Source organism: Bufo gargarizans, chromosome 2, assembly GCF_014858855.1.
Source record: "Bufo gargarizans isolate SCDJY-AF-19 chromosome 2, ASM1485885v1, whole genome shotgun sequence".
NCBI classification, from domain to species: Eukaryota; Metazoa; Chordata; class Amphibia; order Anura; family Bufonidae; genus Bufo; species Bufo gargarizans.
In genome coordinates, this window is record NC_058081.1 from 650,058,673 (window position 1) to 650,083,117 (window position 24,445).

Sequence of the window (24,445 nt, forward strand, 5' to 3'; positions counted from 1 at the left end):
AGTTCAAGAGCCTGTTGATCCTTTGGGAATTCCATCCATGGCCCGATACAGACCACAAACCAGAAGTTCAGTAGCTAAGTGATGATGTTTATTGCCTTAGGAAGAAGGTGGTGAAGAGGGTGATGGACACCTCTTGTTCAGAAATGGTGGCCTATTTTATGCCTTGCCTATAATTACAGTACTTCTTAACGAAGTTCACCAAACCAAAGAGGAATAAGAAAGATTAGATCTCACTTACCACACAGAGGATTTTGGTGAACGGGCAAAGTGACGTACTGGAAAATCTTATGGAAGACCTCAGGAGAATGTAAATTCCAGGTAGTCAATATCTGTAAGTAGGAAACGAGAATCAGAATATTAATGAAATTGTCTCATCCTGACAATCTGTGTTCACATATCTAGTTAGAACATATGTATATCATAGCGTTAGGTCCTCAACTTGGGACCTCTCTTCTGAAAACAGCGCTTCTCATTCATGTGGATCTGTCTCCTTCATGTACAGTATGGTATGATATGGTCAGCAATTCATTTGAATGTCTGGTATGCAATACTACATTTCACCTAGAGGTCACTACAAGGAAAATATATTGTGCCAGATCTTCTGGAACCTGTAGCAATCATCTGATTATCAGGGTTCATGAAGCCAGACAAAGTAAAGTAGTGCACCAGTCAATAATATTGGGTGAGGCCACTGATTTCATCTAACATATCATAAAACCTATAAAACTATTCCCATATTTGCACACAGACCTGCAATAGAGAAGAGCAAATAGATTCTAAATTAATCCGAACCATCAAAAATTTCACCAAAATTCTTCTTCCAAAAGAATCAAACGTTTTCGTGATTTGCTTCAGATGAATCAAGCAAAATGATACCAGCCATGTTTCATTAAATGTTCTGTACACTAGTGAGGATGAGAATAGGGAGGATCGCATGACACCAGGAAGGGTACCGGCCAGGGGGCTTGCTCATAATGAACTGGAGTCAGCCTGACAACCCATGTCCTATCAAGGATGGAGTAGAACATGCCAACCATGACAAATCAGGCCCCTGCATTTAGTTAGGTAGATTGAATTACTAGGTAGAAAGTTAGGTTTTATCATTAGGGACAGAATTGGGGCAGTTAGTGTACTGTGTGTCTAACAGTCAGAGCTGCTAGAGCTGTTGATAACATCATGTATTACACTAACATAGTTTGTGAGGCTGAAAAAAAGCCCTCAGTCCATCAAGTTCGGCCTGTTATCCGGCAATCTGTGATCCAGAGGATGCCAAAAAGTAGTAGAAGCCAATTTTTCTCATTTTAGAGGAAATAAATTCCTTCCTGACTCCAAGCAGGCAATCAGAATAACTCCCTGGATCAACAACCCCTCTCTAGTAGCTATAGCCTGTAATATTATTAAACTCCATCCAGGCCCCTCTTGAACTCTTTTAGTGAGCTCACCATCACCATCTCCTCAGGCAGAGAGTTCCATAGTCTCACTGCTCTTACCGTAAAGAATCCTCTTTTATGTTTGTGTACAAACTTTCTTTCCTCCAGATGCAGAGGATGTCCCCTCGTCACAGTCACAGTCCCTGGGATAAATAGATGATGGGATAGATCTCTGTACTGACCTCTGATGTATTTATACATAGTTATTAGATCTCCCCTCAGTTGTCTTTTTTCTAAAGTGAATAACCCTAATTTTCTGGGACCTGTAGTCCATCCATTTCAGCTAATCCAGCCCTCCTCTTAACCCTCTCCAGCTCTGCAATGTCTGTCTTGTTCACAGGAGCCCAGAACTGTACACAGTCATCCATGTGTGGTCTGACTAGTGATTTGTAAAGTGGCAGGACTATGTTCTCAAAGGGCAAGATAGATGCGCTTTTAATGATACAGTATTTTTATTTTTTTTACAGTGCATGAGTCAGACTTTTTTGTCCAAAAACCTGCTGCAAAACTTCTATAGTTCATAAATGTGCAATAGGCATATTTCCCAGCATCACCAGCAGCATATATTTTGCTGCATATACTGTGCAATTGCACAATTTTTTCCCCAAAAATCTGTTGCAATTTTTCTATCATTTATAAGTGTGCAAATAATGTTTAGTGCACCAATAACAGTGTATAGTTTGTTCGCAGCCAAGGGACATCCAAGTGGACCTGTATTTTCTTTACAAAAAAACAGTTGCAATTTTTTCTACTGTATATAAGTGCATAGGGTTTAACATCCATACTGTACTGCTGCTGCTCCCCAAAAAAATAATTTTTGGAGCGACTGCTTCTTCATATACTGCCGTTTATGTGTATAAACACTGGCAGGCATCTGCCACCTTTATGGCATAATTTTTGGTCAATTGTTCCCAACAAGCCACAGTTTTTTCCCATAACGTGTACTTAAACACCCAATAGCTTTGTATGTCAGTGGAACTCGGGCATTATTTGCTATATTATTTCTGTCATTGCATTAACCCCTTAGTCACCACACAAATGCCTCTTTACTGCGGTCACTAAGAGGCCTTAGACTGGGCTGCCGCTTCTTTACAGGGGCCCAGTCTAAGCACTGCATGTGTCCCCCATGCAGCAGGGAGCGGGGACCCGGTTTTCATGTGAGAGCCGTGGTCCTGCTCTAACATCCCAGACTAGTAGGAGTGCCGATCTGGGCTGTTAATGGTTTACATGCTGTGGGCAATGGCACCCGCTGCATGTAAAGCACTGACAGAGGGAGTGGACTCCCTCTGTCTCCCATCGGCACCCCACAAATGCAATCGCGGGGTGCTGATGTGAGTAAAAGCAGGCTGGGGTCTTATAAAGGCCCCAAGCCAGCCTTTAATAGTTTCTAGCAGGCTGTGTCTCTCTGGCGAAGCCTGCTGGTCAATGTTAGTATAGCACTGACATTAAAATGCAATGCACTATAGGTATAATGCATTGTATTTTAAAATCAAACATAATATTGTCTGTTATAGTCCCCTTGTGGGACTATTAAGTGTAAATTTATTAAATAAAAAAATACACTTTTTTCCATAAAAAATACTCTTTAAAAAAAAAATCTCCTGCATATGTTTGGTATTACTGCCTATGTAATGGCCCGGACTACATAAATATCATGTAAATTATCATGTACAGTGACTGAGTCACACCACACAAAAACAAAAGTTTTACATTTTAGAAAAACAGACTTTTCTAAAATTAGATTAGTGGTATATGAGTCCCTATCAGATTGGAACAGTTTCAATGGAGTCCAGAAGAAATGGGACTATTTAAAAGTGGCAATTTTGAAGGCAACAGATAATTGCATTAGGCTTGTCAGTAAAAGCAAAAAAAAGGAAGAGACCACTGTGGTACTCAGCAGAAGTGGCCAAAATCATTAAAAACAAAAAGATAGCATTTAGTAATTATAAAAAGAAAAAAAAAAAAACGAGGATGACAGGCACATTTATAAGATTAGGCAGAGAGAGGTCAAGCAAGTTATAAGAGCTTCTAAAGCACAGGCAGAAGAGAAATTAGCTCAGTCAGTGAAAAAAGGCGATAAGACATTCTTCAGATACATAAATGAAAAAAGGAAACTAAAACAAGGAATTACCAAATTAAAATCAAAAGAAGGAAGGTATATGAAAGAAGATAAAGAACTAGTTGACTGCCTAAATGAATACTTCTGTTCAGTTTTTACAAAGGAAAATGAAGGAGAAGGACCTCAGTTAGGAAGGAAGACTAATGAATCTTTTGATGCATGTGTCTTTACAGAGAAAGAGGTTCTAAGTCAGCTGTCTAAAATTAATACAAATAAGTCACAGGGGCCTGATGGGATACACCCAAAGCTATTAAAAGAGCTTAGCGGTGAACTGGAAAAACCATTAACAGATTTATTTAACCAATCACTGGTAACAAGAGTCGTCCCAAAAGATTGGAAATGAGCAAATGTGCCCATTCACAAGAAAGGTAGTAGGGAGGAATCGGGCAACTATAGCCCAGTAAGCCTGACATCAATAGTGGGGAAATTAATGGAAACCATACTTAAGGAGAAGATTGTGGAACATTTAAAATCCCATGGATTGAAAGATGAAAAACAGCATGGGTTTACTTCAGGGAGAGCATGTCAAACTAATCTTATAGATTTTTTTGATTGGGTGACTAAAATAATAGATGGCGGAGGTGTAGTAGACATCGCTTATCTAGACTTTAGTAAGGCTTTTGATACTGTCCCACATTGAAGGCTTATCAATAAATTGCAGTCTTTGTGCTTGGACTCCCATATTGTTGAATGGATTAGTTAATGGAGTATATTCAGACCATGGTATTGTTACCAGTGGGGTACCTCAGGGATCTGTTCTGGGACCCATATTGTTTAATATCTTTATCAGCGAAATTGCAGAAGGCCTCAATGGTAAGGTGTGTCTTTTTGCTGATGACACAAAGATTTGTAATAGGGTTGATGTTCCTGGAGGGATACACCAAATGGAAAAGGATTTAGGAAAACTAGAGGAATGGTCAGAAATCTGGCAACTAAAATGTAATGTTGATAAGTGCAAGATAATGCACCTGGGGCGTAAAAACCCAAGAGCAGAATATAAAATCAGTGATACAGTCCTAACCTCAGTATCTGAGGAAAGTGATTTAGGGGTCATTATTTCAGAAGACTTAAAGGTAGGCAGACAATGTCATAGAGCAGCAGGAAATGCTAGCAGGATGCTTGGGTGTATAGGGAGAGGCATTACCAGTAGAAAGACGGAGGCGCTCATGCCGCTCTACAGAGCACTAGTGAGACCTCATTTGGAGTCTTGTGCTCAGTACTGGAGACCATATCTCCAGAAGGATATTGATACTTTGGAGAGAGTTCAGAGAAGACCTACTAAACTGGTACATGGATTGCAGGATAAAACTTACCAGGAAAGATTAAAGGACCTTAACATGTATAGCTTGGAAGAAAGACGAGACAGAGGGGATATGATGGAAAAGGGAATCAACAAGGTAAAAGAGGAGAGAATATTTAAAAGAAGAAAAACTGCTACAAGAGGACATAGTTTTAAATTAGAGGGGCAAAGGTTTAACAGTAATATCAGGAAGTATTACTTTACTGAGAGAGTAGTGGATGCATGGAATAGCCTTCCTGCAGAAGTGGTAGCTGCAAATACAGTGGAGGAGTTTAAGCATGCATGGGATAGGCATAAGGCCATCCTTCATATAAGATAGGGCCAGGGGCTATCCATAGTATTTAGTATATTGGGCAGACTAGATGGGCCAAATGGTTCTTATCTGCCGACACATTCTATGTTTCTATGTTTCCTTGGTGGTAAAGAGCGCCACTGCCTAAGTAAACACTTATATTGGCCCCTGTAAAAGTGTCTGCAGGAAAGTCTTCTGTGATCTCAGTGGCATACGTTAGGAGACAGTGGAAGACGCAGGAGGTTTTTGAGATATTAATGAAGCCTCAATTTGGTTGTCATTGAGATGGCCCAGCATGCATGTGGAACCTGCACTCCCTGAATTTTATGGTGGCCATTATGACACATAACAGGTAGTATTTAGTGTTAGGTTTCCGTCTTACAGAGATCGCCTTGACATTTGGCAGACGGGCCTAAATAATTCTGTACAAAATGTATTTGCCAAGAATCTCAAATTAACTTAATAAGTGTAGCATTAGCATCTTTTTACTTTATTTTGTTTGCAGAGTGCTGTTGCATTGTATTTTTTTTTTTCTACGTCGTTGAGATGGCCTCCTGAAGAAACAACCAGCAGACACTGGTCTCTCCCTCTTTGATTTTTTCTTTTTATTTGTAATATCTCCTGGTAACAAAAAAAAACTCTTTAAAAAAAGATATTTTTGCATTATCTACAATATACTTTTTTGAGTTATACACAAATTCGAAGACAAAAATAGGTACAAATCGTTAAACTTTCAAGCTTTCCATTTGAATTAAAGGGGATGTCCTGTGAAAAATTCTGCATTTCACACACCAGCACCTGGATCTGAATATTTTTGTAATTGCATGTAATTAAAATTTTTGCATAGCCACTGAGTTATTCAATTAAATGTATCTGTATAGCGCCACCTGCTGTTTGTTGTTTTCCTTATTTATCTGTCTACCTCAGTAACATTGCTGAGGTGGTCGCACATGCTCAGTTCCATCCTTCAACTGCTACCAGCTGTATCTACTGTTAGAAGCTGTGACAGTTAGACCAACACTATGCGGTTTTTATACCCAATGTCTGTGACCCCCTTTCCCTGTTAGTCTGGTATATGTGAGGGTGGTTGATTTTGGTCCCTCTACACGGGGCCCCTCACCCCCCAACCCCTCTACCCTGTGCCTTTGTGTTATATTTATTGTTATTTAATTGTGTCTTTAATAAATTACATATATTTTATATGTGTGTCTTCTCATTTCTATATGGGGTTATTGGTCTTTTTTCGTTGGTTGGCTCAGAAGCTGTGACAGTTACTGGGAGAGAGCTACAGCAGACATGAAATGCCCCCTCAGCTGTGGTAGGGAGAAAGCTGCAGAAGAAAGGGCACACCCCTAAGCTTTGATAGGAAGAAATCTGCAGAAGAAAGGACACACCCCTGAGCTTTGATAGGGAGAGAGCTGCAGCAGAAAGGACATCTCCCCTGAGCTGCTAGGGAGCAATTGGAGCAATGAATGGTGAAATCTCTTAATCCATGTGAGGTACACGGCTGGTTCTAGATTTCTTAGAAAGAGATTATTATGTACTATATGATGTCTGATTTTCAGTTTTTTACCAGTTTCAGCAAATAAATTATTCTTCATATTGTGAAAAGTTATAACGTTTTTTAATATATTTTCTGAATCGGTCCATATCTCTGCTTGCTGTCCTTCAAAAGCAACCTCCTTTGTTTTTTTTCCAGAAGAAAAAAATCTATCCTGGACATGTGATGGACACACATGCACGCGGCTCATTACAAGACACAGCTGTGATGACCGAACTGTAATGAACCATGCATGTCCCTCACATGACCAGGATAGATTTCCACCCTCTGGAAGTAAACACTGATGATTTGTTTTGAAGGACAGCAAGCAGAGATCTTGAAAAGCGTTAACAAATTGATACAGAAAGCACACTCACTTTTCACTATACAAAGAGTAACATTTATTTGCCAAATCTGGAATTTTCAAAGGCTGTAAACTTTTCTAGCATACAGAAGTCACACATTTTTGTACCTTTTGCATTTAGGACTAAACTTAGCATTTTTTAAATTAATTTTACTCACTTTAAAAAAGGGCGGGGGGGCTTAATCTATACCAATTTAAAGTAAAAATTCCCCTCATGCTCTTGTTTAATAATCAGTACTGGAAAACCTTCTACACTCCAGCTGCAACATCACCTGTATTCCCAGTATCCGCCGCCCGGGCTGGACTTCTCTGGCCGGACTCCACTTTCCTACAGAAGATTCCAAGATCCCATTGATTATACAGTTATCTTATGGATGACAGGCTCCATGCACTCGCTGTGTGAGAGCCTCGGCCGCAGCTTCTGCGAGGAGCAGCTCACACTCTCCTCCTCCTTCTTGCCCTGTGCGACAGATGATATCTGTTTTCTCCTGTGAGTTCGAATTTAAGAGCCACTGAAGCTCGGCAACTGTATATTCTGGCTCAAATGAGCTGAAAATTGCATTCAATTTGAATTTCAAAACTACGAAGGGAGGTAAAAAAAAAGCGGCTGAGGAAGTGTAACTCCTTCCTGACGCTCCTCGGGACTCGCTGAAGTGACATGTACGGTATTTGGACTCGAGCTCTTTCAGTTCGGGTGGAATCAATTCTTACCCAAATCAAATTTCTCGGCTGATTTGGACAAAACTGATTTTTGTAAATTCTCATCTCTACACTGTTCACTTTTTCAGTAAAATTTTCATTTTTTTTCCGGTTCCACCATAGGAGCAGTAAAACAATGGAGGACTGGATCCATCCTATGACAGACACTACCGGCGCCTGGCAGACTCCATTGATTTCTGATGGATCCATTTGGTTTCCTTCATGGTGGTCATGATTTTAACGGTAAGAATAGAGAAGCATGCTATGCTATTTTGACAGTGAAAGATGAAAAAAGCCTCCAATGGAAATGTGAACAGTGTTATAAATACTGCACAAAATATACAGTATATCGATGTGACGCTCCTCATTTTGGCCTGTTTGACTGGCATGGCCGTATTTGCCTTAGTGGATTAAAAGTATGCATTTCCCGAGACATATCCTTAATGAATGCCTCAAACATATTCCACTGTACATTCATAGTGGCAAGCATCGACATAAATTCTCATGTATAGAATAAAATGTATATTGCATCACAAATGGGAGAAGTAGTCAATTTTTGAACGTGCCCCCTTAATACGGACAAAAAATAAATAAATAATACTTACAACTCGTCTCTTCCCAGGGCCGGTTTTAGACAAAATGTGGCCCTGTGCAAATTCAAAAGTGGGGCTCCAAATCTTGTAATAATATACTAACAACAGTTACATTCTGTTGATTCCAGCCCTCCCTCACGGATTTACACCCCATAAAGCCCCATCACCCAGTTCTTTACCCTCATGGCCCCAGAATATGCCAAATGCCACATGCCCCCTCCCCTCACAGCAATGGGTTCCCCTCACTCACGGCATCTGAGAGTGTCAAAAACCGAAAGCGAGGGATTCGTCTTCAGGTGCGCTTTCTCCCAGCGGAGATTAGGGAACACACCCTGCTCTGTAAATAAGCTGAAACCTGTACTAAGCTTCCAGGCTCATTGTTGGTATATCCCAGTTCAGGCCATGAGATGGCAGCACTGAATTGTGATATAGTGATTTCTACTACTTTACAAATCGCTAGTCAGACCGCACATGGAGTACTGTGTACAGTTCTGGGCTCCTGTGAACAAGGCAGACATAGCAGAGCTGGAGAAGGTTCAGAGGAGGGCATATAAAGTAATAACTGGAATGGGGCAACTACAGTACCCTGAAAGATTATCAAAATTAGGGTTATTCACTTTAGAAAAAAGACGACTGAGAGGAGATCTAATTACTATGTATAAATATATCAGGGGTCAGTACAGAGATCTCCCCCATCATCTATTTATCCCCAGGACTGTGACTGTGACGAGGGGACATCCTCTGCGTCTGGAGGAAAGAAGGTTTGTACACAAACATAGAAGAGGATTCTTTACGGTAAGAGCAGTGAGACTATGGAACTCTCTGCCTGAGGAGGTGGTGATGGTGAGTACAATAAAGGAATTCAAGAGGGGCCTGGATGTATTTCTGGAGCGTAATAATATTACAGGCTATAGCTACTAGAGAGGGGTCGTTGATCCAGGGAGTTATTCTGATTGCCTGATTGGAGTCGGGAAGGAATTTTTTATTCCCCTAAAGTGGAGAAAATTGGCTTCTACCTCACAGGGTTTTTTGCCTTCCTCTGGATCAACTTGCAGGATGACAGGCCGAACTGGATGGACAAATGTCTTTTTTCGGCCTTATGTACTATGTTACTATGTTACTTTACAGAATAATGGAGCCATTTACATCTGATGATTGTAAGTTGTGGTCCACTTGGGGGACTTAACAAAAAGAAGAAAAAAGTTAAAAAAAAGTTTTGAAAATAGAAAAAAAAATAAAAAATTAAAATCACCCCCCATTTCCCAAAATAGAAAGAAACAGAAAAAAAAATAGCATTATGGGCATCGCCGCATGTGAAAACGCCCATACTATTAAAATATTTTCAAAAAAGTTAGCCCATATGATAAATAGCATTACAGAAAAGGATTTTAAAATCTAACTTTTCACTGTTGGGGACACCCAGTGTATTTAAGTTTTATTTAGCCTCTATTTTCAAAATGTTTCTGTTGGGATTCCAACTCACAACCTTCTAAATTAAAGGCAATAACCTTAACCACTAAGCTATAGAGCTCCATGTCAAACTATTGCAAATATTATTATGGCTAAAAACCTGAGTAGTAGTGTTCCCTGAATTATGCATTCATATACCGTATATCAAAGGTATCTTTTCATATAATTTTTTTTTAGTAATTACTAGTGTTGATCGAGCATGCTGTAGCTATATTCGTAACTGGTATTACAGTGATTAGCACCCGATGACACATGTTCGGCTCAGTATTAGTCAGGGAGAGTTGTGCTGAAGAAGGGAAAGAAGGAGGGAGTGTGTAGGGAGTGAAAAAAAATAATTTAGGTTGAAAAACTTGTCAGAGACCCAAAAGTCCTTTTAAGGACTATTGTTGTGTGTGGCAGCAGAAATATCTATTTTTAGCGCAACCTGCACTAAATTGCTAAGACTTTACAGACCCAAAAGTCCTTTTAAGGACTATTGTGTGTGGCAGCTAAATAGCGTGCAATAGTTAGGCCGCTGTAGACAGCGACATTATCTGTGCTACATCTCCTGTATAATGTGTGCGAATCCCAAAAATATCTGTGACATCCAGTGTACTTTTTCCATAGACTGTGTCCGCTGCGGACAGTGACATTACCTGGGGTACATCTCCTGTGTAACGTTTCCACATGCCAAATACCTGTGACAATCCCTGTAATTTTTTATTAGCTGCTGGTGACAGCATTGACATTATCTGCAGTATATCTCCAGTATGACGTTTCCACATCCAAAATACCTGTGACATTCCCTGTAATTTTATATTAGGCGCTGCTGACATCAGCGACATTATCTGCGGTATATCTTCTTTGTGACGTTTCCACATATCAAATACCTTTTTTTATTTTTTTTGTGCATACACTTACAAATCCTATGCTACTGTACGTGTGACATACTTTCAAGCATATATAACCTTTATTATGTAGAAGGAGAGCAGTAAGGGACAGGGAAGTGGCCATGATGCTGATGGTGCACGTAGAGGCCGTGGCCCTGGGCGCGGTGAAACTGTGCCTGCTGCCAGAGCACAAGAAAAACAATCATCCACGATACCTAGCTTCATGTCCCAGTTGTGCAGGACAACGCTCTCGAAGTCAGACCAGGTGGTCGGTTGGATTGCAGCAGATAATGCTTCCAGTCGGTTAAGCAACACCCTGTCTTCCACCAAGTCCAGTCTCAGTAGCCAAGAGTCTGGTCAAGACAATCCTCACTCTGATCCTCCTTCCTCCCACCATGGAGAATCTGGCCAAACAAGTGATCCCACACTTGGATATTCCAAGGAGCTTTTTTAAGAGCCATTCCTTCATTTGGGCATCTTGACAAGCCCGCTTGAAGAGGGACATGAGATCCTGTGCCCTGATTCCCAAACTCTTGAGCATCCACAGTCACAAGAAGATGACGGTGGGGAATGGCAATTAGTGTTTCACGAGGTGGATGATGACAATGAGACACAGTTGCCAATAACTCAACGGCAATTAGTGTCTCAAGAGGTTGATGATGAGGATGAGACACAGTTAGTCAATAACTGAGGTTGTTGTTAGGTCAACAAGTCAGGAGGATGAGCAGAGTGAGGAAGTGAAAGAGGATGTAGTGGACGATGAAGTCACTGACCCAACCTTGGAAGGTGGCAAGCCGAGCGAGGACAGCAGTACAGAGAGGGGAGGGATCTGCAGCACTGCAACAGGCTGGAAGAGGCAGTGGGGTGGCAAAAGGGAGAAGGTGGGCCACACCAAACAGGCCCACAACTGTTACTCGGAGCACACCCTTGCGGAAATCTCCCTTGCCAAGGGGTAGGTGTTCATCAGTATGGCGCTTTTTTTGAGGAAAGTGTGGAAGACAAAAGAATAGTAATTTGCAACCTGTGCGGGTCACACCATGGCCTCCTCTTCCCCTGTGTTACGTGCTGGCCAATCCCCTGTTGAAGGCGCAGGCCTGGATGTATCCCGCCCTGCACCTGGACCTTCGCAAGCACCATTAGTGACCACATTCACTTCAATGTCCCAGCGCAGTGTACAAATGCCCTTACCCCAGGCATTTAAACACAAGCACAAATACCCAGCCACCCACCCACTAAATGTGCAACTTTCCAAATTACTGGCCCTGGAAATGTTGCCATTTAGGCTTGTGGACACTGAGGCCATCCCTCGTTATGCAGTCCCCAGCCGCCACTAATTTTCACGGTGTGCCGTGCCTACCTTACACATGTGTCCCATAACATCACCTGTGCTCTGACCAACGCAGTTACTGAGAAGGTCCACTTAACCACTGACACATGGACAAGTGCTTTCGGCCAGGGACACTACATTTCCCTGACAGCACACTGGGTGAACATTGTGGAGGCCTGGAGCGAGTCGTACCCTGGGACTGCACAGGTGCCACCGACGCCGAGGATGGCGGGCCCTAATTCTATCAGGGTTTCCGCCACCACCTACATTAGTGGCTCCAACCCCCACTTCTCATCCTCCACCTCCTCCTCCACTTCCACCTCAGAATTATCCTTTTGCAGTACCAGTCAGCCATCAGTCGGTAGCTGGAAGCAATGTAGCACTGCAGTGGGGATGCGGCAACAGGCCCTGCTTAAGCTGATCTTCTTATTTGACAAACAGCACACAGCTGCAGAGCTGTGGCAGGGGATAAGGGACCAGACTAAGCTGTGGCTCTCGCCACTCAACCTAGAACCAGACATGGTTGTGTCTAATAATGGCCAAAACTTGGTGGCGGCTTTGGAGCTCGGCAAGCTCACACACATCCCATGCCTAGCCCACGTCTTTAACTTAGTGGTTCAGCGGTTTCTCAATACCTGCCCCACTTTGCCTGAGCTACTGGTGAAGGTGCGTCGCGTGTGTGCCCATTTCCGCAAGTCATCGAAAGCTTCCGCCGGTCTGTCAACGCTGTAGCAGTGCTTACAATTGCCAGCTCACTGACTGTTGTGCGACGTGAGCACGTGCTGGAACTCCATGTTTCACATGTTGGCCAGGCTTTGTGAGCAGCAGAGGGCAGTAGTGGAATACCAGCTGCAACATAGTCGTCGCATTTCTAGTCAGCTTCCGCTCTTCACAAGCGACTAGTGAGCATGGATGTCTGACCTCTGTGAGGTTTTAAGAAATTTTGAGGAATCAACGCAGATGGTGAGCGGTGATAATGCCATTATCAGCGTCACCATCCCACTTCTGTGTCTACTCAAACTCTCGCTGCTCGCAATTAAGGCCGACGCTTTGCATGTGGAGGAGGTGGAAATGGGGGAAGACATTACACAGGGTGATAAGCCAGACCACCCTCAATTCGTCTTCTCAGCGCAAATTGGATGATGAGGAGGAGGAGCAGGAGACGGTTGCCTCTGCTACAGAGGGTAGTACCCATGGAAGTTTAATTCCATCTGTTCAGCGTGGATTGCCAAAGGGGAGGAAGAGGATGAGGAGACTGAGCGTCATCCTCCTGATGACGACAGCAGAGTCTTGCCTGTTGGCAAACATGGCTGACTTCATGTTAGGCTGCCTTTCCCATGACCCACACGTTTTATGATTTTAGACAACAGCGATTACTGGTTGTTCACCCTTTTCTACCCCCACTACAAACAGAACTGCTCATCTTTCATTCCTGTGGTGAAGAAGACAAGCAAATAGGTGAAATACCAGAAGGTCTTTGTGGAAAAATTTCTCCAAAAATTTCTAGCAGACAACGCTGGTTGCAGAGTACATAGTTCCTTGGGCAACCGAGGAGGGGAGACAAGGGGAACACACAGTATTTCTAACAGAGGCAGGGCAACACTCTCCAAAGCCTGGGACAGTTTCATGACACCCCGCCAGCACCCTCACCCTGATGCGCAGCCTAGTGTCACAAGGAGGGAAATTTTTTGGAAGATGGTGAAGGAGTATATAGCAGACCGTGTCAGCATCCTCAATGATCACTCTGTGCCTTACAACTACTGGGTGTCCAAGCTGGACATGTGGCACGAACTGTCTCTCTACGCCTTGGGGGTGCTATCCTGCCCTACCGCCAGCGTTTTATCAGAGCGGGTATTTAGCGCTGCTGGGGGCATAATAACTGATAAGCGCATCCGACTATCAACTGAAAATGCTGACAGGTTGACTCTTATAAAAATGAACAAGGCCTGGATTACCCCTGACTTCTCTACTCCACCAGAGGAAAGCGGCTGAACATTAAGGCACTGAAAGGCACATGTACTGAATACACTGTATTCCAATGCACCCCTTCCACCACAAAAAAGGATATGTGTTTCAATCTTCCTTTTCTCGTCCTCCAGCTCCTCCTCTTCCATCATATCAACATGCTTATTAGTTTGCCCTCTCTCCTTATGTTGTAGCGGGTCAGCTCACCTGCAGGCCCTCGCATATAATGTTTTAGAGGGTCAGCTCACCTGCAGGCCCTCACCTATAATCTTTTAGAGGGCCAGCTCAACTGCAGGCCCTCACATGTAATGTTTTAGAGGGTCAGCTCACCAGCAGGCCTCACTAACAATCTTTTAGAGGGTCGGCTCACCTGCAGGCCCTCGCATATAATGTTTTAGAGGGTCAGCTCACCAGTAGGCCCTTACCTACAATATTCTAGAGGGTCATCTCATCTGCAGGCCCTAGAATATCATTTTTTTGAGGGTTAGCTCACCAGCAGGCCCTCACCTACAATCTTTTAGAGGGTCAGCTCACCTGCAGGCCCTTGCATGTAATGTTTTAGAGGGACAGCTCACCAACAGGCCTCACCTACAATCTTTTAGAGGGTCAGCTCACCTGCAGGCCCTCACATATAATGTTTTTGAGGGTCAGCTCATCAGTAGGCCCTCAACCATAATGTTTTACAGGGTCAGCTTACCAGCAGGCCCTCACCTACAATCTTTTAGAGGGTCAGCTCACCAGCAGGCCCCCTCAACCATAATGTTTTACAATATCAGCTTACCAGCAGACCCTCACCCCTAATGTTTTAGATGGTCAGCTTCGTAGCAGGCCCTCACCCGTAATGTTTTAGAGGGTCACCAGCAGGCCCTTGTTCCTACTGTTTTTGAGGGTCACCAGCAGGCCATCAATCATAATTTTTCAAGGGTGTATAATGCCCTCTTTTATGTGTAATAAAGGGCGTATTAGAGTGCCGGTTCCTTGTAATTTTTGGCACCACTTGCACTTTATATACAAGTAAATATACAGGAAAGAATGTTTCCTAACATTTTTTCCTCTAAGATCGATTTTATCTTCTGTTTTGTGCATATTATTGTCAGTCTGTAGTGGTGTACTAGCGACCTAGGAATCCAAGATGCATCCAGACATCCCCCCCATGATGTTCCCGAACCATTTCAGTGGTGTTTCCATCAATTTCGGAGCTTTTCCTATGAATCAGACACCCTCCCCTCTTCAAAGCAGGGGGTGCCTGGTTTAATGCTCAGGTTCTCCCATTGACTTACATTGTGCTCGGGTGCTCGGTAAAGCACCTGAGCATCCTGAGGTGTTCGACCCGAGCACTTTGGTGCTCGATCAACACTAGTAATTACATATTTATTTTATGCCATATATTTTTTTACAATTACTAAAAAAATATATAAAATGATACTTCTGCTGTATATGCATACCTAATACAAGAGAAACTTCTATGAGGTTTTTCAGCAATGACTTATCATTGAGCTCTATAGCTCAGTGGTTAATATTCTTGCCTTTATTGTAGATTGTTGTGAGTTAAAAAATTAGACTTATCCACAGGGTGTCCCCAAGCATAGTGACCATGCTTGGGAATACCCCTTTCATGTTCATAACACTGACTCAATATATGGACACAGCCATAATATAGAGTCAGAGCAGGGACTTCTAAGCTGGGAAATTCCGCACTCTTCAATAACACTGGAGTCCCGACTGTTCAACGATCTGCCAAGACCTAGAGTATTAGGGCCCTGGGAAATTGCCCAGTTTGCCCCCTCCCCCCAACACCGGCCCTGTTTCTTCCTCCAGGCGCCTCTGTTCTTCGTGCATCACTCTATCTAGCCACACACTACTCTATGACCTGACGTTGCACAGCGTCTGGTCAAAATGCCAGCCCATGCACACTATGTCCTGTCCTAAAGCTTTGCACTACCAGGACTTAGTGAAGTGTAGGCGTCCAGAGAAGAAGAACAGGGAACAGTGAGTAATTCCAGTGCTAGGATTAGGAGCACCATACTCACCACTCCCTGGGCCTTGAAAATAAATCAATTTGCACTTCACCCGGGCCACTTCCTGAATTCAGGCCTCATAGCATCCTCTTCATCTGCCTCTGTTGTAGCTATGCCTCTGACCACCTGGGAACATAAGGTTTTTAGCATTCCCTTTTAAGAAACCATAGGGTCACCACTAGAATTGTACCCAGCACTGTCACTAATATGATACATTTTAAGCCATATCCTTCTCCCTCTAGACAAGGCTAAAAAAAGTGTCTTAAAATGTGGCACAAGACATGTAAGCCAGCTTTATGGGAAAAATGGTGCAAGCATTCAAGTGCATGTTTAATAGTACCTCTTACCTAGTTTTCATAGGGTAGTCTAAAACACTTCCTCTTCACATAGGCACATGAGAGCTTACTTGTTTGACTCTTCCAAGAGACATGTATCTAAGGACAGTAGAGTCATCACTTTGGCTTCAATGAATGTGGACCTTCCTCGAGCTCTGCCATAAATTACCCATCTTTATGCATACTTGCTGAGTTTTTCAGGCCATAACAGTATTATGACTCAATAAATGCACCGCATTGAAAAGGTGGGAAAATTTAGTTGTCAGACACTAAATAAGACAGCTGTATAATAGGTATAGTCAGCTAATTTGTATTACACAAAAGTAGTAAAACCAAGCAACATCTTATCTATTTCTTTATTTATTAAAATCTATACTGGAACATGATTTTTCTAACCTCTTTTATTTTCTGATCAAACACTTTTATTTAGTTTTTTTTTAAATGTTTATAGGGTCAGCCATATTGACTGAGCTAAAGCAGGTCCAAAGATTTTGTTTACAGCAGGTATCTTGACATAAATCAGAAATAAGATTTTTCTCCTCTATTGGATAGAGTAGTAAGCATGCTCTATAGGTCATAGTCCAGGGACGGGGAGGAGTGAGAATGTGCAGGGAGAGGGAGGATATAGGAGGAGCTGTGCTGTACTCATACTTTTTGTCAGTGGTGTGATCTTCTGTTATCTTTCTCTGGTTTAGAAAAATCTACAACAATCCTAACCACTGTTAATTAGGAGATGACCCTGTTAATGGTTTTCAGTCCAGATTTATCACTTAGACTTTTCTAAAAGAAAGTTTTTAAAAAGTTGCAATCTAACTCCAGTAGGAGGATGGGGTAGGAAAACTGATTTTCTAGTCAAAAGTGTTAAGTTTAAGGATGAGATAAATTTATCAAACATGTGATATTTGATAAATGTGGCATAAAGTACACCAACACAGACTAAAGCAAAACTGACTTTAAATATTCCCCTTATGATAAATTCCCTCCATAGCTTCTTTATATGAAAGTGGGCAGGTGAAGCAGGACTTATAGGTCCTATCTACAAGTTGAAAGAGGAAGCAGGACTCATAGGCATTATCTACAAGAGGAGGTGAGAAACGTGACTCAAAAGCTTCATGTATGACTGGTCTGTGGAAGCAGGACTCACAGTCTTTATGTACCAGTGGGTTGAGAAGTAAGACTCGGAGGCTTTATCCAACAGTGGGCAGGGGAACCAGGACTTGCAGGCATTATCTACAAGTGGGAAGAGGATGCAGGGCACATAGGCTGTCTGAGTGCTAGAAAGAAGGACTCACTTAGCCATCACTGCACTAGTGTATTGCCAATTTTAACATCCGTTAGATGGGTGCACTTCTGTCTAAGTGGCCGTTAAAAACAGTCCCATTGATTGATGGGCTGAATAGGGTTTTAACATGGCGATTAGTGACTAAATAATTTGTAACAAATTCAATTTCTTGTCAAAATCAGGCACAGTTGCCGAATTACATTTTTTAAAACTTCACTCATCTCTACTGATAGACATAATCCACTAGTGAGCAAGGAAACAGGACTCACAGGCATTATCTACACATGGGAAGAGCATGGACACACAGACTCTCTCTATGAATAACCGGAGGAAGCAGGACTCACAGGTTTTATCCACAAGTGGGCAGGAGAAGAAAGACGCACAGACTTTCTCCAGGGGAAGCAGGACTCACAGGGATAATCTACCAGTGGGAAGAGGAAGCAGGACATACAGCTTTCTCTATAACTGGGTGGGGAAGCAGGACACACAGGCTTTCATCCTCTAGTGGGCAGAGGAAGCAGGACACACAGGCTTTCATCCTCTAGTGGGCAGAGGAAACAGGACTCACAGGCTTTCATCCTCTAGTGGGCAGAGGAAGCAGGACTCACAGGCTTTCATCCTCTAGTGGGGAGAGGAAGCAGGACATACAGCTTTCTCTATATCTGGGTGGGGAAGCAGGACACACAGGCTTTCATCCTCTAGTGGGCAGAGAAAGCAGGACTCACAGGCTTTTTCAACCACTGGGCAGAGGAAACAGGACTCACTGCTGCATTTGATCCCTGAGCTCAACATCTCCTGTTCTGTCTTGTTCTCGCATAGCATGTGGTCAAAATGCCCACCCATGTACACTATGTCCTGTCCTAAAGCTGTGCGCTACCAGGACTTAGTGCAGTGTAGGCATCCAGAGAAGAAGAACAGGGAGCGGGGAGTAATTCCAGTGCTAGGACTAGGAGTACCATACTCACCACTCCCTAGGCCCTGAAAATAAATCCATTTGTCCTTCTCCCAGGCCCACTTCCTGAAATCATGCTTCATCACCTGCTTCCATGGTAGCTATGCCCCTGACCACCTGGGGAGATAAGGTCTTCAGCATTCCCCTTTTAGAAACCACAGGGCCACCACTAGAATTGTACCCAGCACTGTCACTGATATGATACATTTTAAGCCATACCCTTCTCCCTCTAGACAAGGCTGAAAGTGTGTCAAAAATGTGGCACCTATGTATAGTAGTTCCATGTTTAAATAATAATAAATAATACAAATGATAGTCATAATTAGGACTCTACCTGTAAGAACTAACTAATAATAATAATAATAATATTAACTCCACCTTTAAAATAATTAAGATATTAACAAGATAAATTCAACTTCACTGAGTGCACAGGGAAAAATATTCTTAACCTATACTAGTGTTTTGACATTTCCACAAATGCTATTAAATATTATTTTTGTTTCTGCAAATGCGAAAAAAGCGAAGAAAAAAAAAACCCGATGTAAAGTAATAAGCTCTGTCTACATAGACGAGCCTTACACCAATTAGTCTTTTTGTTGAATACCAAAGCTCATCAGTCATGTTCTGAGTAAATTCATTTCTGCATTTTAATTCTCTGTTTATGCTGCAACCGCCGGGACACATAGAATGATAATTTACTGTTGCTGACCAAAGAAAAAGGCAGCAAAAAATATATAAAAAAAAATCACAAGGAAAAAAAGTGATCATTTCATGTGAGACTATTTTCAGAATTTTGTTTGGGTTGCTGAGACTGGGATCCATCAATTATTTAAAGGATGTAACAGGATGCTTCCTTTGCTGGGTAAATCTGCAAGCAGACCCCAAGAGAGAATGAAACATGAATTAAGTAGCATTTATTAGCTCGCTTGCAGAATGCGGATTCAGCCAGCAGGACTGCCCGAGGTATTAAATTGTGCATTTTACTTTAGAAATTCTAGGAAGATGCTGCTAATTTATATTTTTATATTTATTTATGTTTTTGTAACTTTTTGTTTTGCCTCCAGAAAAAAAAGGCACGACAACATGACAAATTTATCATCTTGTTAGCCTTTTTTTCTCTCAGTTTCCAGCTGATGTATTGTCTTCATTTAAATTACAAATGTACTAATCTGCAGCGGTGTTTATAGAGTGCGGTGCTAAATGGTAGATGTGGTAAATAGCATCACTCACTAGAACTTCGTATCTTGCGCTGACAATAGGCAGGCTGCTCGCCGCGTGCTCTGAGTTTGCAAGTTACAAGGGTGAGATTTGCTAAATGAGCAATTTTTTTTTTCTCCGCAGTGATTGCTGTTCACACTGCCCTTTCTTGCTAATTGAATAAAGTCTGAACCAGTGAAAACTTCTGGCTGCTTGAAGCAGTTTAGAAAAATGTGGAGAGAGGAAATAGAATTGCATGGAATGTGGGATTTGCCGAATGTAAAAGTTTGTGAACTTAGCATTAGAAAAAACATAAAAAATTTGGTCCGAAGACCTCATTAAAGGGCATTGGTCGGCAGAATCAACCCTATCAAACTAGCCATAATGCCAGGTAGGGCTGACCTTGCTTGATTGACAGGGCTAGGCATTCAAATGGAGGAGGGAATGTCCAGGGAAGCAGAGTACAGGTGCATAGAGTGCACTTAACCGCCTCCAGACCGCCTAACGCAGATCTGCGGTCTGGAGGCGGCAGCTCTGCGCAGAGTGACGCATATACGCGTCATCTCGCGTGAGCCGAGACTTCCTGTGAACGCGCGCACACAGGCGCGCGCGTTCACAGGAACTGAAGGTAAGAGACAGGATCTCCAGCCTGCCAGCGGCGATCGTTCGCTGGCAGGCTGGAGATGTGATTTTTTTTAACCCCTAACAGGTATATTAGATGCTGTTTTGATAACAGCGTCTAATATACCTGCCACCTGGTCCTCTGGTGGTCCCTTTTGTTTGGATCGACCACCAGAGGACACAGGTAGCTGTGTAAAGTACCACAAAACACTACACTACACTACACCCCCCCCTGTCACTTATTAACCCCTGATCACTTCATATACACTCCCTGATCACCCCCCTGTCATTGATAACCCCCCTGTCATTGATCAGATGTCCGTATGATATTTACGGATCCACGGATACAAGTGAAAAATGTCATTTTTTTGCAAAAAAATCATTAAATTTTGATTAATAACAAAAAAAGTTAAAATGTCAGCAGCAATGAAATACCACCAAATGAAAGCTCTATTAGTGAGAAGAAAAGGAGGTAAAATTCATTTGGGTGGTAAGTTGCATGACCGAGCAATAAACGGTGAAAGTAGTGTAGTGCAGAAGTGAAAAAAGTGGCCTGGTCATTAAGGGGGTTTCAGCTAGCGGGGTTGAAGTGGTTAAAAGGAACCTGTCACCGGGATTTTGGGTATAAAGCTGAGGATATGGTTTTCTAGATGGCCGCTAGCACATCTGCATACCCAGTCCCCATATCTCTGTGTGCTTTTATTGTGTAAAAAAACTGATTTGATACATATGCAAATTAACCTGAGATGAGTCCTGTCCCTGACTCATCTCACGTACAGGACTCATCTCAGGTTAATTTGCATATGCATCAAATCGTTTTTTTTACACAATAAAAGCACACAGAGCTATGGGGACTGGGCATTGAGGATGTGCTAGCAGCCATCTAGCAACCCATGTCTTCAGCTCTATACACAAAATCCCGGTGACAGGTTCCCTTTAAAGGGGTTGCCTCATCTGAGACACTGGTGGCATATTGCTAGGATATGCCACCAATGTTAGGTGCGGGTCCCACACCTATCTCCAGAATGGGATCTCTTCCTTGCTCTGTGCTGTATCGCACAGGGCAAAGGCTTTTTTGTTGACATTTTACACTGCTAGGCGGAGGCTTCTGCCTAGCAGTGTTCCAGGTGATGTCACCGTCACTAATGGGTGGGCATTAGCGCTGCCCTAGCTGGTTTACAGGCTAAGCCAGCACTAAAGCAGGCCCATCAGTGCCGGTGATGTCACCAGGCTCTCTGATATGTGGAAGCCTCGGCCTAGCTTACCTATGAAGAGCCCGGTACATCATGGGATCTCCTGAAAAAGGCCTTGCCCTGGGCAATACAGCGCAGGGCAAGGGTGAGCATCAGAGCATAAAAAATCCTCTGATGCTCATGTCAGAAGGGCTGAATGGGGGAAGAAGGGACTATGTCCGGGTAAAATTAAATTAAATTGTATGAAAGTACACTGACTCTTTAAACTCTTTGTGTATACATCTCTCATGCAGACCAACATGTCTTCATGGTAACAGGCCACAAAAAAACCCTATAGTCTGATCTTGTTACTTTCTTCATCCCCTTCTTTTGATTACTCAAATACAATAGAAGATGAGACAAATGGAAGAAAGGTTTGCTTGTAGTCTTCAACCATGGAGACACATACAGCTGTACACACAAAATGGGTAGTTTTTTTTTTTTTTCCATTCACGTGTCGATGTACATGTAGGTTCACCACAGGTCAATTCTCCCAAATCAAATTTGGAAACTGCTAAAAAAAATTCAAAGACTTTAGGGTTGCGTTCACACATTTCAGAAAACTTTGGCAAAATAAACACCTTATGGCCTCAAAGTATAAACACAGCATGAGGCTAGGTTTCCATGTTTAGCTTTGTTTTTTTATGCAGTTTTTTAAAGCCAAAGTCAGGCGTGGGTTCAAAAAGAAGAAAAGACTCAGTCTTTCTATTACATGTGTGCTCCGTTTATGATCCTTTCCTCACTTTGGCTTCAAAAGCTACATCAAAAAACCTAAACATAAAAAAACTGTCATAAAGTAACCAGGGGCCCACGCAAACAGGAATATCCTGGTTATCATTTTGCAGGTTGAGGCACCCTAAAGTTCCTTCAAAGATGGCTGATGGCACTGGGAAAACAGGAAAATAGTCACAAACTCCCTGAAAACTGCCAGGAATTTCTTGCACGGCCACAACACCAAAGTGGAGGATAGTAATGAGATGAGCTACATAATGATAGAAATAACCAACTCAGCGAGCAGGGTTATGGCTGTAGCTGTAGCGGAGGTGCCAAGGTAGCAGTTGCACCTGGAGTGGAGAAAGGGGAGGGGGGTAAAGCTCATCTACCACACAAGGAGACCCAAATGTTATACGTGGCAAATGCTTAATGCTCCGATGCTCTCCCTTGCCCTGCGCTGGATTGCGCAGGACAAGGGCTTCTTAGCTTATAATAACACACTGCTAGGCAGAGGCTTTCATCTAGCAGTGTTCCCGGTGATGTCACTGGCTTTGATGGGCAGGCTGTTTTACAGGCTAGGGCAGCACTAAAGCCAGCCCATTAGTGCCGTTGACATCACTGGGTGCACTGCTGGATGGAAGCCTCCGCCTAGCTTACCCTATGGAGAGCCTGGTACATTACCGGATCTCCATAAAATGCCTTTGCCCTGTGCAATACAGAGCAGGGCAAAGTAGAGCATAACAGGGGGCTGCCTGGGTGAATTCAGCTCTGAACCCAGACAACCCCTTTAATCGTGCTTAACCCCTTAAGGACACATCACGTACATGTACGTCATCTCTGGACTTGACTTAAGGACCAGAGAAGTACATGTACGTCATGGTGATCGGGCGGGTGCAGGAGCTGATCAGCGGCAGGGGTCCGGCAGTCACTGATAGCCGGACCCCTGCTGTATGCGCCGGCATCGGTGAAATCACTGATGCCAGCGCATTAACCTCTGCACGGCTGTGGTCAGCGCTGACTACGGTGCGTGCAGGCTTCAGACATGTGCAGGGTGGCCATCGGGTCCCCGCACTGCTGTGACGGGGACCTGATAGCAGGAAAGGCAGCCCGATGCCTTCCTTAGGCATCATGGCTGCCTTCCGGGAGAACCTGTGAGATCCAGTCCCCTGGATCTTACAGGCATGCAGGCTAAAGCCAATGCATGACAATACAGAAGTATTGTCATGCATTGTAAAGGGGATCAGACCCCCAAAAGTTGAAGTCCTAGAGTGGGACAAAAAATAAAGTAAAAAAAAAAAGTTTCCAAAAAAATAAAAATAAAAGTTTCAAATAAAAAAAGAAATGTCCTTTTGCCAAAATAAAGGGAAAAAAAATCGTTAAAAATAGGGAAAAAAAGATATTAGGTATCACCATGTCCATATTGACCGGCTCTTTAAAAATATCACATGACCTAACCCCTCAGATGAACACCGTCAAAAAAGTTAAATAAAAACTGTGCTAAATAAACTATTTTTTTGTCACCCTTCATCACTAAAAGTGCCGCACCAAGCAATCCAAAAAACGTATACCCCACCAAAACAGTACCAATCTAACGGTAACCTCATCCAGAAAAAAATTTGCCCCTACCTAAGACAATCGCCCAAAAAATAAAAAAACTATGGCTCTCAGAAAATGGAGACACTAAAACATGGGGGTTTAAAAAATGCTGTTATTGTGTAAATCTTAAGTAAATAAAAAAAGTATACATATTAGGTATAGCCGCGTCCGTAACAACCTGATCTATAAAAATACCACATGACTTAACCCCTCAGGTGAACACCGTAAAAAAAAAAAAGAAAACGGTGTAAAAAAAGGAATTTCTTTTCACTTCACATCATAAAAAGTGTAACAGCAAGTGATAAAAAAGTCATATGCACCCCAAAATAGTACCAATCCAACCTTCACCTCATCCCGCAAAAAATTATATCCTACCTAAGACAATCGCCGAAAAACTGAAAAAACTATGGCTCTCAGAATATGGAGATACTAAAACATGATTTTTTTTGTTTCAAAAATGATATTATTGTGTAAAACTTAAAAAAAAAAAATAGTATACATATTAGGTATTGCCACGTCCGTAACGACCG

General features: G+C 42.6%; 1 long non-coding RNA gene across 1 annotated transcript in view; it reads right to left on the bottom strand.

Moving 5' to 3' along the window:
* Nucleotides 1-261: 261 nt before the first annotated feature.
* LOC122928921 overlaps nt 262-24,445 on the bottom strand; it is a 287,978-nt gene continuing 263,794 nt past the window's right edge. The window contains exon 3 of the long non-coding RNA XR_006387939.1: nt 262-329. This is a non-coding gene — a long non-coding RNA (uncharacterized LOC122928921). The remainder of the gene's footprint in view (nt 330-24,445) is intronic.